This window comes from Pinus tabuliformis, chromosome X (genome assembly GCF_031772625.1).
Source record: "Pinus tabuliformis cultivar Carrire ecotype Pingquan chromosome X, CPIR1, whole genome shotgun sequence".
Lineage (NCBI taxonomy): Eukaryota > Viridiplantae > Streptophyta > Pinopsida > Pinales > Pinaceae > Pinus > Pinus tabuliformis.
This window is the reverse complement of record NC_142308.1, coordinates 297704842-297715363: the sequence shown is the minus strand read 5'-3', so window position 1 is coordinate 297715363 and position 10522 is coordinate 297704842.

Below are 10522 nucleotides of genomic sequence, written 5' to 3'. Positions count from 1 at the left end.
AGATCAGATGGGCACCCTGCGAAAAGAACAATATCATCAACATAGAGAAGAAGGATGATGACTATCCCAGCTAAGATCGTGCCATCACATCCTGCTTCCTCTAAATTACCTTCGAGCTTATCGATGTAAATGCCAAATAGGGTAGGGGAGAGGGGGCAACCTTGTTTAACTCCGATGTTACACTTAATATCTTTTGACCACCCCTCATTGCTCTTTAGCTTGGCAATGACATTCTCGTATAATCTTACAATGGCAGCGCTCAACTCCAGAGGAACCTCTAGCTCTTCTAATCTATTACAAAGGTTGTATCTAGGAACTGTATTGAAACCCTTTTTAAAGTCCACAAAGCAACAAAATAAATTGGATTTATCATTACAACATTCCTCCGCAATGATCCTAAGCATAACGAGGTGGTCTATTGTTGAGTGATTCCTTCTAAAACCTGCTTGGCCTTTAGCCCACTTACCTTCACTTTCAAGCCATATGCTTAACTTCTTTTCCAAAATACTACCATGTAACTTGGGTAAGAGAGGTCTGATCATATTATCCGATAATTAGAGGGGTTATTTGTATCCCCACTTTTAAAAATAGGGATAATAAGGCTCTCAGTCCAAGGTTTAGAGAACCCTTGTTTGACTGCTTGATTGAAAAGCTTGTGTATGTGGGGGATGAGGACACGACCTCGAATTTTTAATATTTCTGCCTGGTTATTATTTTCTTTTCTACAAATAATATTACATAAGTCTTTTTATTCTCCAAAAAAAATAAAATGTAGTTAAAAAAGTCTTCACCTACAAATAATATTACATAAGTTTTCTTATTCTCCGAAAAAGGAGAATGTAGTAAAAGAAGTTTTCATATTTACAAGTAGCAAAATAAATCTTCATATTTACAAGATTTGTTTTCTTTCAGTAGAATAAATGATTTATAACATCATTTTGGCTACATCAGTCACAAAAACACTATGCACATGTAAACTACAAAAATTTTCTTATTCTAAAAATAAATAAAAAGTAGTAAAAGAAATACTCATATTTACTAGTAAAATAAATCTTCATATTTACAAGATTACATATTAATTTTACATTAAAAATATAATGAATTACACATCTTGCACTTATTAAAAAATAAATGAAAAATAAATTTTCATATTTATAAGATTTGCTTTCTTTTATTGAAATAAAAATTTATAACATCATTTTGGGCTACATTAGTCACATAAATTCTATACAAATTCTACATTAGTCACATAAATACTATACAAATATAAATTACTTAAATTTTCTTATTCTTCCCAAAAAAACTTAGAAAAAAAAATATTCATATTTACAAGTAGTAAAAAAAATCTTCTTATTTACAAAATTTGCTTTCTTTTACTTCCACATATTTATTTGAATTTTACTCCCACATATTTATTTGAATTGTTACCATATAACTATTTTAACAACCTTTTAACCAAACCCATGCAAAGTTCTAGATCATAACTGACTTAATGAGATAAATCAGAGTTAAGTTACGCTATGCTATAAATATGGGTTGATGTGCTCAAGAACTTGGAACTTTAACACATTATCCTACACCCATTTCTATTGGAAACTCCAAAACAAGAGACTGTCGGAGTACATGGTCAGGAGACGGACGTGGCCCCTGCTCTCCACGCGTTACCAGTCCGAACCCACCCAACAAATGAATTCATTTCAGAGAAGTTTGAAGTCGATGATACCACTGGAGTTCCAATTCAACGTGGGTATATGTCCACTGGAGAAGGTCAAGCATGGACTTCATCAGTAGGCAGAATTTTTCCAACCTTTCATTCGAGATGATCCTGGGCATATTGGGCACCACGTCCTATCATCTTGGGCACCACGTCCTATCTTTTCACCCAGCGGTGAACCTTAACACCTAGCGTCTCCAATCCGCTCACGATTTCTAGTCTCAAATTATGATGCATGCTCTACCCAGGGAATTTGTGGGTGAATGTGGGAGACTTTCTTCAAGGGCTCGAGGGTAGCAAGTTTTTCTTGCTAAATGGGATGATCATACTGCAAATAACGTGCCTTGATAATTGTTTTGGTAACCAAATACCTTCCAACAATTTCTAACAACTTTTCAACTACATTAAACTATGATCTAATGGTTAAAAATCGTCCATCATCACGAAGGGACGCATAATGATGACATGAAGGCCCGGAGGGAAATTCTTGTCACATGGAAACGCCTTGCGGCGTAATTAGTGGCAAAATAGTTTTCTGAGATTAAAAAATACAGAGAAAAATCAAAATAATTATAGATGGAAAAGTATAAAACGAGTAAAGAAAATAAACAAAAGGAGATTAAACACAAATGGTCATCGAGTCTGGGAGGAGTGTGATGCACTATAGACGTATATCGATGCCACATTTTGAGCGTTGGATTTCATCGAAAACTATAAAACCAGTGCAGAAAATAAATAAACGGAGAGAACACAAATTGTCTAGTCTTGGAGGAGTTTGATGCACTCTACGTCCATCCATATCCATGTGATTTCATCAAGCACTAGCATGATCTCCTCCATTGCTTCGTTAATCGAACAATACTCGCACTAACAACATTTAGAGGTACCAATTTTGTTTAGATATAGAAGTTAAATCTCCCTTGACTATGTCCGACATTTGGAACCTAGTCGGTCAATTGGATTCTAAATCTACCTTTAGAAGCAGGTTGGTTGTTTGAATCCTTCTGCACCATTTTTCAGGTAAGAGCCGTTTTTATTAGATAACACAAGTTCAAAAGGTTGTTAAGCATTGTACCTCTTTATTAGGTAGTGCATGGTAATTTTGGATAACATTGATGACATAGAAACGTATTATCTATGTTTATACAAATATATTAGTATAGATCTATTTAAATTATAGATTTAACCAGTGTCAACAAAAAATCAAATTTTTTGATGTGTTTTTTAAATTATATTTTTAAATATATAAATAGATTTAGTTAAACATAAATATTTTAATAATAAAATTTTATTTTCTTACTATTGTTATATATATATATATATATATATATATATATATAATTAATTATTTTATTTCTCTAAAAAAAATTTAATATAAAATTATGTTATATTACATGGACAAACTCTTCCATGTGAAATGTATGAGTCGTTCGGTTATGTGTTTTTTTCGCTAATGAGTAATTGTTGGATATTGGTAGTGGTTGTATCGCGTGTTTCCATGGCTAGCGCAAAGGATGTGGAAAGTGGTCTTCGAAGAATTATAAACTCTAGCGAGGCATTTTTCGAAGAAATATAAACGTCAGAGAGGCATTTTTTTCACTTTCTAGGAATTTTGGAGCAACAAATTTCTATCCAAAGTTTTCTAAATTTTTTTAGTTTCCCATTATAAACTTATTTGGAAGGGTTTCCCATAGAGACTTATCATTTTTCACTGTTTCAAAATGCCTTTTGTACCTCCTTATATTAAAACGAAGGGAATCGGTGTGTACATAACCTATGCACTAAGTGATTTGGTTTTTTAATTTCTCATATTTTCGGTAAGATAAAAAGATAATAAACATAGTGATGAAAATAGTGATGAAAAGGCAGAGGAGGAAAACTACGAGCATATATTTATCTATTTTAAAGTACGGGATTTAACATGAGCTTAGAGGATCATATAATGTGTTATTTTTTATTATTTAAATTGTATTTTTGAATGTTAAATAAAACTTATATACGGTCAAATAAAAAATTTAACCATAAAAATTTAGTTTTCACTTTGAGTGGGCCTAATGGTTAAGATCATGTGTTTCCTCCTAAGAGGTCACATGTTCAAAACAAGAGGGCGGTAGAGTATGTATGCCTTCGTAGACCTAGCAGCCAAATCCCTGCGTGGAGGTGGGTCCCTTTCCCACAAACAAGGGGCTCTCATACACCAATTTGGTGTCTGGCTTGGTTATGACCTTAAAAATGGATATTATTATTATTATTATAATAAAGTTGATATGACATAAATTAGTTAACATAGATTTAACATATACGTAAAGTTGGTATTCATTTTTTTTAATTATAGTCGACATTATTTTTCTATTTAGAACATAATTTTTATTTTTATTTTAAAGGGGCAAACTTACACATCCCCTCATACTGTAGAATGAGCCTCTCGTCTCAATCAAATACACACAAATAAATTTCTATTAATTAAAATTTCTCACATACAACCATCCATAGAGCTATGGCTCTTGGCTTCCACACACATTAAAATGACCCAACCATGGGTATATAACGACCTTATTTACTAAATATGGAATCATGCAGTGTTTAATATGACTTTTCTCAACTTCAACTAACTTGTTCATGCAATTTCGCACTCTAATTTTTATATTGGACTCGGCTTAACTGAACTCATTTCTTCATGCATACAAGAGTAATTTACTATTTCCATCACTCCCCCTTAATTATGTTTGTATGAACCAACATAACTTAATCATGACTCAACATAACTTAAACATGTCTGTTGTTATAACTCTCAGTGAGGCTTACAATCAGAATTTCACTCAAAAACTTCTACAATCATGGGTTTTTTTTTTCTTTTTTTTTTTCCAAATTCTATACCCTAGAAAGTGCTTCATTCTCAGCTTTGCTTTCTTGTTGTAAACTCCATATTTTTTCACTTGTTGTTGCTGCAATTTTTCTTCGACTTCTCTTGTATTTATTATAAAAAAATTTGATCTCGTCTTCTACATCTTCCTCTTCAAATATTCTTCCATTCATCGACTATAGATACAACTTTTCATCTTCAAACTGTGAGTTTGCCTTTGTTTCTTGCACATCATAATCATAATCTTCTTTCTGTCATATTTCTTGATAACAAAAATTAATCTCTTCTTGACTTCATTTTTGAAATATTGTTTCATTTCTTTCCTTTTCATCTTCATAAACCTCAATGTCCTTTCTTGCATATTTTTCTTCATATTCTCTTTCAGCTGAATTGCTATCATGTTTACTTGCACACTCAAAATCAATATTAAAAACATATTCACTATGTTTTGAAGTGAGAGTTTTTTTCTCTTCACCTATCTTCTTTTCCTTCTCTTCCACTTCTTTAAAAACATTTGTTGTTGCAAACATGTTGTCTTCAACTTGACTTCGAGACACAAGTGAGTTCCTCTCACCAAATATCAACATATTAAAGCGTTTTTTCTATTGTGTCATGTGCAACCACTCACTAATAGCTAGTTGTTCTTCATCAAAATTAACATTAATAATTTCAATTGTTGGATCCACCAAATAACTTGATCCTCTATTTGTTGCTTTATCTGTGACAAAATGAGTTACTGCTTGTTCACACACTGCTTCATGAGAAATTCCAGCTTTTTCTTCATAACTTGCAGCTACAATAGTAGCTTCAATCTTCAATTCTTCATCAGACATGGCATTTACCATATTTCCACAATCAATCCTTGTTGCAAAAATATACCACAAATTTCATTAACATAATGTTCATCCAGCCTATGGTGGGATACCCCAACATGCATGTTCTCATTAATAATTTCAACTTCATCAAATTCAATAATTGTGGCTAGATTCACCAATTCACATCTCAATTTGTAGTCATCATTCACACGTGTCTCATCACAATGGAATTTAACATTATCTTTACCATCCACATTACAGTGGAGTACTGTGGAGTTCTTGAGCATTTATATGCTCTTGCTCTGCTTCATACACAGTGGATCCAAGTTCTCTCTCTGCAATCTTTGTTCTACCTTCTTCATCCATACACACGGATTCTCCAAGCTCTATTTCTGACTTATAGTCTTGTTCATATACTCTTAAATCTATGGTTGACTTCTCTATTGATTCTTCAACAGATTGTGACACAACTTGTTGTTGCATGCCATGTTTCTTTGTACCAAATTAGGTTCTAGGATCTTTCATGCTTCCTTGAGAGATGTAGCTTTTGCTACCTTGCTTAAAAACTTCTCATATGGGTTATTCTACTGATACTAAATTAATTCTTTATATCAAAGAAAAAATGCATTTTGAAAATCCAAAAATAAAAATTTTTACAAGTAAACTTTGGCAGTATTACTAGATCCATCTTGCTCCATGCATCCTTGACTTGTGCTACTTCATCTGCTTGTCTTTTAGATTCCGTGACTGCGGTGAGAACCTCTATGAGCTCTTCAAAATTCTTTGTCTCTTCTTGTCCATTTCTTCTTTTAATTTGTTTCATTCTCGCTTTGCGACCCATGATTATTGTCACTATCGTCTTTCTTTTGTCTTATAACTTCTTTCCTTATTGCGTAAGGCTTCCTTCCATATCACCAAAATACCATATATATACATATATATATATATATATATATATATATATATATATATATCTTTATATATGCACCTCATAAGGTACAATATTCACCCAAAACAATGTCATCCTTGACAAAACAAAATAATTTTACATACCAACAAAGCTTTGCAAAACTCTAAACTCTCTTTCTAATAAAACCATTCTTTTATATAACAATTTTTTTGTTGAAAAAAAATAAATCTTATTTTAAAACCTTTCACAAGACTCCGTTAGAAAACCTTTCAACAAAAAAGCTTTAATATCTCTCGATTAAAACCTTTATAAGCCTCCCCTTTAAGAACACATATGCGCTTTCTTTATAAAAAATAAAAATAAATAAAAATTTTAATCAACTTGCTTTCTTTCTATCCCTTTAAATAACCTTTTTGTCAAAACACTTTAAACTTGCCCATGGAACGTTTTTTAAAAATATCTCCCAAACTTTGACAAACCTTTCATAATCCTTTAACATCTCCAAATTTTAATAAACCCTTGCGAATAAGCTTCTAAACCTCTTTAACTGCCCCACTGGACTTTTAAAAATATATCTCTTAACACTTTAACAAAACACCTTTCTCTTAACACTTTAACAAAACACCTTTTAAAACATATGAGTAGGTGGATTTTGGAGTTTTCATGTCATCTCACCCTTTTAAACTTGCGCTTTGTGCATGGTTTCTTGTTGAATTTTCTTGGAGGCTTGTTGCACGTATCGATGTAACACCCCTGACGAAAAACCAATAATTGCATGTTTGTTAAATTTTTCCAAAATATTGTGTCTTTAATCTTTAATCCTGCGAGAGTCGTGCTTTATGTTTTTTCAAAGCATCGCTCTTGTACGCTTTAATCCTGCGAAAATTTTCTTTTGCAATTTTTTTTTGAATTGCAGACTTTCTTCTCTTCACTTTTTTTGGGATAGATTTTCTAAGTATTTTGTATTTTGTAGTTCGGTTTCAGTTTTGATACCAATTTATGGAAAAGTAGAGGAGTAAAAACACAAAATACACACGCAATTAAACTTCTACTTCCAATTTGATGGAAAGGTGGAGGAGTGAAAACACAAAATACACACACAACTGAACTTATACTGATTAAATATTCTCATATATAACCATCCATAAATTTGTGGATCTTATCTTCCACACACATTACAATAACCTAACCACGGGTATATAAGAACCTAATTTACTAAATATGAAACCATTTAATCTCTAACTGAACTTGCCTCCACTCCGACTAATTTGTTCATGCAGATTGACACTTGACTCGACTTAACTGATCTCATCTCGCCATGCAATGCATGCAAAGGAGAGTAAATTTACTATTTCCAACCAATAGTGTATGGTGATTAATATTTGTTCTTTTCTATCTATCTATCAAATTAATATCAAAGTTAAACCAAAAAAAACACCAAAAAACTTAAAAATTGAAAAATCCATTGCTTTTGAATTAACATTTTTTGTTCGCTGAATGTTGGTCGGTTTGAAAAGTTGTGAATTAACATTCGTTGTTCGTTGAATGTTGGTTGGTTTGAAAAGTTGTGAATTAACATTCCTTGTTCGGTGAGTGTTGGTTGGTTTGAAAAGTTGCACTCGTTGCGTTGAATGTTGGTTGTTTTGAAAAGTTGCAGTCATTGTTGTTTAGGAGTTGTGACCAGCCTTCTTTCAGAACAACCATAGCCATCTTTGTTAGAGCCAGTGTTGAATGCGGAAAGTCGAGCAGTGATTCCTTCATAACAGCGAACCAAGGGCTTCCATTATAGAGAGTCAGTTAGCGTCCATAGCTCAATTTTTTGGCTGAGTCGTCGTGAGCCATTGTATCCAATTCTGAGGAACCATCATGAACTTCCACAAAGACTCAACATGACTTCTAAAATATAGAAAAATAATTCCGTTAGATTTAACTTTTTTTTAATGTAGTTTATAAGTGCCACATTATTTTAAGGTGGTGTAGGTTTTTTTTTGGTTAAATGTGGTGATGAAGGTTCATTTTAAAACATTTTTTTAATTATTGCATAAGAAACCTAAAAGATTTGAATTAAAAGAAAAAATTGTTTAGTTTTAAAAAGGATTTAGTGCTTAGAAATTGTATTATTAAAAAAAAAAAACATTAAGAAATCTTTTTTTATTGTAATTAAGGAAAAAGAGACATGATTTTAGGTGAAAGTTTTTCCAAGTTACCGTTCCTTGTCTTAACAAAAAAATACTATGAAATTTGGGATATTAAAATGCATATTTCATTATATTCTAAGAGCGTGTGGGAATTTGTAGTCTATGGTTATGTAGAGCCAACTAATGAGGAAACTGAATAACTTTTGATGAACACACAGAAATATAAAATAAAAATCATAGAAAAAAAATATGTGATAGCACTTTCTACTATCCAAAATGGTTTAGATACAACTTTATTTCCCAAGATCTTAATAGTGAATACCTCCAAAGTAGTGTGGTACATCCTAGAAAGTAGTCATCATGGAATTGCAAAGGTAAAATCAGTAAAGTCGCAGATGTTGAAGATGAATTTTGAAATTTTGAAGATGAAAGAGTCAAAGTACATGGGCCAATACATCAAGTTATAAGCATCGTTAATAAACTAAGGATGAATGGTGAAGATATTTTAAATAAATAAATGGTAGAGAAGGCTCTCAAGCTCTTGCCAAAGAAATCTAATATGGGAGTCATAGCCATTAAAGAGTATAAATACTTATTATTGTTATCATTGGATGAACTGTTTGGATCCTTGTTATCCCATGAATCTCAAATAAATAGACATGAGGAATCTTGTGAAAATGAATTCAAATAGAAGGCTTTTATCTCATAAGGAAGAGGAGGATCAAGATCAAGAGACAAAGGAAGAAACAATAAAAGCAACAATTAGAGAGATGATCCAAAAAAAGAAAGGAGATCATATCAAAATCAATTGTTCAAGGGGGGAGTAGCAACACAAGTTCACAATAAAATCAAAGGTATAAGAAATAAAAAATTATGTACTATTATTGCGACAAGATGGGTCATTATGGACATGAATGAAAAAAAAATGATGTTAAAAGAAAATGTGCAAACTATTATTCTAAGATGTGCGAAAAATCATTAATGCTTAGGTGTAATGCTTCTCAAGGGTTATCTAACAACATTTGGTTTAAAAATGGTGCAAAGGAAACAGAAGGATACTTATAGATATGGGTGATTTAGTCATATATAATATCAAGTTGAGGTTAGATAATATTCTAAAAGTCGCGAGAAAAAGAATAGTTAACATCTTCATCAAACAAATCAGAAAAGGAAATACCATATGTGTATTATGCTCCAAGTTTGAAACCTAATCTTCTAAGTGTTGGCCAACTTACTTAAATAGGGTATGATGTAGTATTTAAAGGAGATAATTTCTTCATATATGATAGACCTCCTAGTAAGATGTTGATTTACAAAGTAAAGATGACCAAAAATAAGATGTGTCCTCTTCCCATGAAGTATGAGAGACATGATTACCCATTCACTCAAAAAACAACATGCATGGATGATCTTTCGTTATGGCACTTCATGTTTTCTCATCCATATTTTGGTGGCCTTGGACTATTGCATAAATAAAAGATGGTCAAGGGATTTCCTCCCATTCAAGAGCCAACTATTTCATATGAGAGTTGCATTTTAACAATGCAACAAAGGGCCAATTTCCCTGGGGGAGTGACTTATAGGGAAAAGGAACCTTTGGAGTTGTTTCATACAAATATATGTGGTCCAATGTAGACATGGTTGCTTGAAGAAAGTTAATACTTCATAATTTTCATAGATGATTGCAAGAAAAAGGCTTGGGTGTCTTTTCTCACAAACATGTCTACAAATTTCGGTAAATTTTCAGAATTTAAAGCAATGGAAAAGAAGCAACATGGTCATCAGATCAATGTGTTATGATCAAACATAGGAGAGGAGTGTGATTTAAATAGTTTTTATAAAATTTGCAAGTATTATGGGATCGAAAGGAAATTTACAGCAATATCCATTTTGTAGTGAAATGGTGTAGCTGAGACGAAGAGTAGAGCCATCATGAATATGGATAGAATCATGTTCAAGGAAAAACGTCTATTAATGAGTTTTGGGGGCAAGTAGTAGTTTTATCAATTTATATTTTGAATATATCTCCCATTAAAAGTGTGAATTTTTTTTTACAAGAAGCATGGACATGTGTAAGTTGAA